This window comes from Panthera leo, chromosome A1 (assembly GCF_018350215.1).
Source record: "Panthera leo isolate Ple1 chromosome A1, P.leo_Ple1_pat1.1, whole genome shotgun sequence".
Lineage (NCBI taxonomy): Eukaryota > Metazoa > Chordata > Mammalia > Carnivora > Felidae > Panthera > Panthera leo.
In genome coordinates, this window is record NC_056679.1 from 56,437,900 (window position 1) to 56,444,851 (window position 6,952).

General features: G+C 33.5%; 1 long non-coding RNA gene across 1 annotated transcript; it reads right to left on the reverse strand.

The window, feature by feature from the left end:
* Positions 1-641: 641 nt before the first annotated feature.
* LOC122199337 lies at positions 642-4,721 on the reverse strand. The gene is made up of 3 exons (XR_006193470.1): positions 4,333-4,721; positions 3,658-3,760; positions 642-702 (listed from the first exon to the last, which is right to left on the reverse strand). It is a non-coding gene; the product is annotated as an uncharacterized LOC122199337 (long non-coding RNA).
* Positions 4,722-6,952: the final 2,231 nt, after the last annotated feature.

Here is a 6,952-nt window from a genome sequence, read left to right on the forward strand (position 1 = left end):
AAGGAAAAGGGAAACCAATGTATTATTATTATAAAATAAACTCTGATATTTACTATAGAAAACATGTGTTTGCATTCAAGATAATAAGCATAAATAGCGATATTAAAATTATCTCATAGGAAAGAGAGGATTAGACCTCTTTAAACTCTATATAATTGAAATACAATGTTCATATACATGTAGCTTTCGAAATCTTCTATCCCAATTCATTTGGATAGGAATGGATGCATAGAAGGAGGGAAGAGGTTTTGCCTAATAATATATATAGCATGAAAAGATGAATGTCAAGAATAGAGCTCTAAAAAGGAAAGAAATCTGAGCAAAAAGCACACTTACGAGTGGTGCCCCTCCACTTCTACAAAGCTTATGTCAACTAAATTCATTTTATCTTAAGGACTTCAAAATTATGATGAAGGAAACAGATTTAGCAATTACTGTATGCTAAGTGCTTAGATCAAGTCTCAATTGTCACACTAAAAGTAGAATGTAAGTACAAGGTGGTTATTATATTCTAGATAAAAAAAAAAAAGGACCAGCATATAAAGAAATCAATAAATTCAATTCACCAGACTGTCATAAGTAGTATTGGTATTCACATTTCAAATTTGTATTTGACTTTAAAATAAAGCATTTTATAAATGCAGCCTTTCATCTCTTCAGAACAGTCTCTTCTGCCTCCACAGATCTGAGATTATCTGTAGACTAAAGAAAAAATATCATTTGGGAAATTATATTTTAATAATTTAAAGAATCTTTAAAACATCTATGCAGAGTCTACTAATGTTTACATCCATGTAAGTTTTAGAGTTAGAGAGAAAAACATTCAAGACAATAGAAAAACACTTATTTACAAAGAGTTTAATTTTTGATTTCTCTTCTCTCTATATGGAAGGATGAATAATTTATTAGACATACACCTATTTAGGATGGAGCAGTAAAATTATGAAATTAAGTGATATTTCACAAGCAAAATTTCTATAGTCAAATTAATCCAATTGCATTAAAATGGCGAAAGTAACAAAAGTTCCTTCCAAAGTGCACATGAATAACGAATTATAGGTAATTTCCTAATGTGACCACCTAGTAAAATAGATTTTACTGTTTCATGGAGCAAAAAATAAGTGATTGCTCCTATAATCTACATTTATCTATGTTGTCACTTCATTCTTTTTTTTTTAAATTTTTTTTTTAATGTTTATTCATTTCTGAGGCAGAGAGAGACAGAGCATGAGTGGGGGACGGTCAGAGAGAGAGGGAGACACAGAATCAGAAGCAGGCTCCAGGCTCCGAGCTGGCAGCACAGAGCTTGACGCGGGGCTCGAACCCACGGACCGTGAGATCGTGACCCGAGCCGAAGTCGGACGCTCAACCGACTGAGCCACCCACGCGCCCCACTTCATTCTTAAATTTAGCACATTCTTGCCACTTCTCTGGGCTTTATGCTTTTTTATTTCTTTGGGTCCAATCTGTGACCTATGAAGTCAAGAGCCAATAATATATGTCATAAACTTTATGCATTAAAAACTAAGTTAAAGACTTACTGGAGAACTCATTAACTTAATAAAATCTCAAAATTCCTAAAATGATTAATAAAGGTGTATGTGCACCCACTCCCACACCCTCACTTCCCCAACCCCCACACCTCCATACACATACACATCAGCACAGAGAGTATCTCTGTCCAGCCACAGAATTGTTTTCCTTATTCAGTGATATTAGGGCTGAGATTTTATTGAGGTATTGTGAAGAGTTCCTTTGGTCTTAGAAAGGCCAGACCATACTGTAGGAGTGTGACTTTGATGCAGTTCTTGCCAATAAAATACAGGCAGATATTGATTAGAAGTTCTTGAGAAACCTTTTACTTCCTGAAAAGAGTATGGAACATCACACAAAGTACTTCCACTGTCACCAAGACCCCCTCTGTATGTTAAATGTGGAATAAATATGTAATACTTAAAGTTGCTACATCCACATAGCTGTTTTGTGACCATAAGGAGAAAACCAGGAGACCCACAGAGCCACAATTTTCCGATCCCTCACCTAATGTTAGCAATTATCTAATGTCATCTTCTTGTCAGGTGAGAAAAGTAAGCCTTTTGGATAAAATCTGTTTTTGTTTGTTTGTTTGTTTGTTTTTGCTACTTGTACCCCATGCTTTTCTTACATATTTAGTCATTCACTAAGTAATGTCTCCCTCCATGTTGATCAGTTCATTGAATATCATAAAAATGATAGCATAAATAATAGCAAGACATGAAAAGCAATATTTGGACATCTAGTCAAATATAAATGTAGCCCAATATGAATATTAGGATTTCACATTTAATCAAATATAGCACTGCTACCAACATAAACCTCATATATGAAGATTCCTTCCTCAATCCGAAAACAAGCTACCAAGGCAAATTTTAAATCTGTTAAGGGGGATCTTCCTTGTATGTGTGTCATCTGGCTATACTACTCCAGGTATTAAACCAAATTTCTTTTTTACTTCAGAGTTAGCTGTGTTAAAGCTCACTAAAATAATAAGCAATGCATGAAGTAATTAAATATATAATTTGGAGTTATTTTTGAAAGATCTCAATGATCATGATGTTTCATGAAGAGAGCCATATATGCTTTAACAGTAAAAGAGCAATGAATTCAAAATACTTTTTTCAAAATATTAAGTATTTAAAAAGATGTTACTCCCTATTTCCTTATTTCTTTTTTCATATACATAAACCCATGTATGTTGCATCATGAAAATTACAACTTTGTGAGATATTACAAAAACTGAAGCAATCTGTAACTCAAAGGACATGGAAAATTCTGAAATGTCTGCTATTACTTGAGTAACTGGATGTAAAAGAAACTTAAAGTGAAATTGAAAGGTTTAGTTTTAGGGGCGCCTGGGTGGCGCAGTCGGTTAAGCGTCCGACTTCAGCCAGGTCACGATCTCGTGGTCCGCGAGTTCGAGCCCCGCGTCAGGCTCTGGGCTGATGGCTCGGAGCCTGGAGCCTGTTTCTGATTCTGTGTCTCCCTCTCTCTCTGCCCCTCCCCTGTTCATGCTCTGTCTCTCTCTGTCCCAAAAATGAAAGGTTTAGTTTTAGTTCTATGCATTTTCCTACTTTTCAACCAATCATCAGTAGTAGAAAGTCATTAATGATCTAAATAGTTAAAACTATGGCATCACTACCACAACTTCTTGATTAGTCTCCTTTGTTTACATTTATTTATATTCAAGTATACAAGCAGTGGTCACCTGTGTGGGTCAGTTGGTTAAGTATCCAACTTCAGCTCACGTCATGATCTCACAGTTTGTGGGTTCAAGCCCTGCATGGGGGTCTGTGCTGACAGCTTGGAGTCTGGACACTGCTTGGGATTCTGTGTCTCCCTCTCTCTCTGCCCCTCCCCACTTGCACTCTGTCTCTCTCTCTCAAAAATAAATTAACATTAAAAAAAATTAAAAGTTTCAAGCAGAAAGGATTTCTAACTTAGTCATATGCATTAAAATAAAAATTATTCATGAAAAGTATTACATATTTTCTTATTAAACATATATATATATCTTTAAATACATGCATATATGTAATTTTAGTAATAGAAAACAATGAATTTCTTTAGATACCAATGCTAAAACAATGTAACTAAGGGTTAAGACACCTAGCAACTTACATTTATGTTTGTCTAAGATTCTTCTCATTTCCTCTCTATACATAAAGATCATTTTTTGTAGAAGTGTTTGTGCCTTCAGTGATATTTAGGCTGTTAACTAAACCTAGACAAGAAAGAGTGGATCTGTGTCATAGCAGATTCAAAGTATTAACAAATATTTTCTCTCTCTCTGTATCTCTCTCTTTCTCTCTTTCTTTCTTTTCTTTTTTTCTTCCTTCTTTTTTTTCATTCAAGAACACAGACCTCCAAATGACAAACTATCAATTACTGTTGAAATCATGGAGGCTAATTATATATATTTTTTTTACTTACTCACATCTGCACTTAGGTAGAAATAGTCATAGGAGGGAAAATCACAGAATGACAATATCCCAAATTCACAATTATAGCATTGATTTTTGCATGATTGTGTTGGGTTGCTTTGCTAAGTTTAGTTAAATAACTAGGCTAATAAGCAATTTCAGTTCCCAAATAAATTTTACTAAATGTCTATTCCTTTTAAGATACTGCTATCATCTATTCTTATCTTACTTCATTAATTTTGATATCATTTCAATATATATCATTACTAAGAAGGTTTATTTCTAGACAACATTTCATGTGTTGAGAAAAAGTTAACAAACCACAGCTAATAATATTTTGTACAGAAAACATACATCATAAAAGTCCAAGTACCTGAAAAGAGATCTCATATTCATATCATTCGAGTCTTCTATCAGCAAGATTTAGGGAGAGATTTCAGCAACACGCAGTATAGTATGCTCCATTGAAATGACTGCAGTATTTTGCCTCAGTTTAAATATTTTGCTTGTAGATGCCAGGGCAAACTATGTATTTGCAAAAATGTTATGTGTTTAAGAGAATTATTTTTGTTCTGATAGCCGTGCCATCAAAAAATGAAAACATCAAATATATAGCCATTTGTCATCAAGAATTTTACAAACAGTATTAAAAGGTGAAAAGGACTTTTAGATGTAGAAGACTTGGTGATTTTTTTTGTTCTTTGTATTATATATAGGGTATTAAATCATGATTTAAGACCATTTTGTTGCTGTTACGTCTTATTATTTCTAAAACTAAGGTATGTTATAGGAGACTACTGAGTGGACTCAGTATTCCCTTTTGAACCCATTGTGATGCTAGTGAGATCACAAATCTTGGGATGATTTCATAGCACTGTTGTGACCTACATCTGAGAAACAGCCAATTTTCCTGGGTTTAATAATCTAGGAAGAGCTCCAAAAACACAGAGAAATGCTACAAAGATCATGGCTAGTGGGCAATTGTTATCTACTGATTAATTTTTTTAATTTTTTTAAGAAAAGGAGATGGATCTTGATAAATTAATAATACATCAGGGTTAAATATTGCCAGTGGAATTTCCCTAGGCAAGGCGGGGGGGGGGGGGAGCCCTTGTATCATCAATTTACTTTATGAAAAGAATAAAATATCTGAACAATTTTCCTTCACATCACTACAATAAGAACTTAAAAGTGTTCAGCAACATAATACTATTATACTGTCAGAATTGATTTGTATAGTCAAACTAGCATAGGACTCAATTCTTGCAAGGAAATTCACCCATGGTAATAATTGAAAACTTGAGTTTGCTGACTTATTTGATTCAGGGTTGTGGAAAATTCTGAGAGAACATTCCTATAAATTCACATGTGAGGACAGATCCTTCTGCACTTTTTTCTTTAGACATGATGAGAGAAAAAGTCTGTCCCACTTTCTCTAGCCAAATCACTATGAACAAAGAAATAAAGACAATGCTCATAATAAAACTTTGTCTTTAAAGCCTTCATTCAAATGTAGCACTAGAAATGAGGCCACATTCATGGGACTTTCAAATTTATTTCAAGAACTATTGAGTACTGCATCCATTAGTAAATTCAATTTTCATTTTAGAGTCTAGGGATATATACATATTCCAAAATGTGTCAGTGATAATTCAAACTTCAAAGCCCCAGCTATAACTTGAATCATTTACAGCAAAACAAAGAAATATAAAAAAAATCTTAAAAAATTATAATCTTTATGTTCAAATTTTAGAGACGCTTCTATAATTCTTATTTTATAAATCTTTAACTGACATTTTTAAAATCAGTAAAATAATTCCACATGAAAAGCTTAACTATGCTAGTTCCATCCTTATTAAAATTTGATGTAGAAATAGCCATCAAAAGAAAACCTAAGTAGGAAATTTTAAATTCAGATTTCTGAGGAAATCATTAGGTCCCACTGGCTTCCCAATGTGACCCATGTCTTTCATTAGCATTATTAAACACATTGCCTAAAATAAGTTATGAGTAAAGCACAAAATTCTTAGAAATATAGAGAAAGGTGTATTATACTCATAGAAGCATGTAACAATGATGGCTTGAATTAACATAATCGATATTTGGTGCTTTCAAAAACAGAGTTAACAATAGCATTTGAATAGTGGACAACTAAATGAGAAGTAAAAAAAAAAAAAGAAAAGAAAAGTCAAGAGAACGTTTTTTAAGTAAAAAAAATATTTTTAACATTTATTCATTTTTGAGAGAAAAAGCACGAGCAGGGAAGGGGCAGAGAGAGAGGGGGAGACACAGGATCTGAAGCAGGCTCCAGGCTCTGAGCTGTGAGCACAGAGCCCAGCGCGGATCTTGAACTCAGGAACTGGAAGATCATGGACAGAGACGAAGTCGGATACTTAACCTACTGAGCCACCCAGGCGCCCCAAGAGTATGTTTTTAAGAGACCAATATGAGAAGTATCTTTGTCCTCATAGTAAAAATGTTCCTTTTTATGTCACACTCCTACAAACATGACTCCAACTATAAATCTATAGTGGTATTCTTGATAGTCTCAATCAAAAGTTGAGAATTTGTTTCTCTGATACTTTTTTCAACTGGTTGGTTCTCTGGCCCATGACCGGCATCAAAATCAGAGCCAGCCATATGAAAGTAATATCACGTCCTTTAATTTTAGAATCTATGCTCCTTCCCATTTAATTCTTACTATGACACTTTACACATTTTAGAGCTAGTTAGAAGGATAAAAATGAAGAACTATTTTTATAGTACTATATATTATCCTTACGCAAGATCACGTAAAACAATGTGCTAAAAACTCATTTAAGTAGTTTTAGTTTGAGTACTGTGGTAAAATAAAGCAGAATATGTACATATTTTTTGTGATTTTTACAAAATGATCTTGTAAAATCACTAAAAGGAGGAATTAAAAAGTCCCTAACAATTAGTGACGACTTTTTTTTAACATTTAGTATCTATATTTTTATAATAATTTGAAG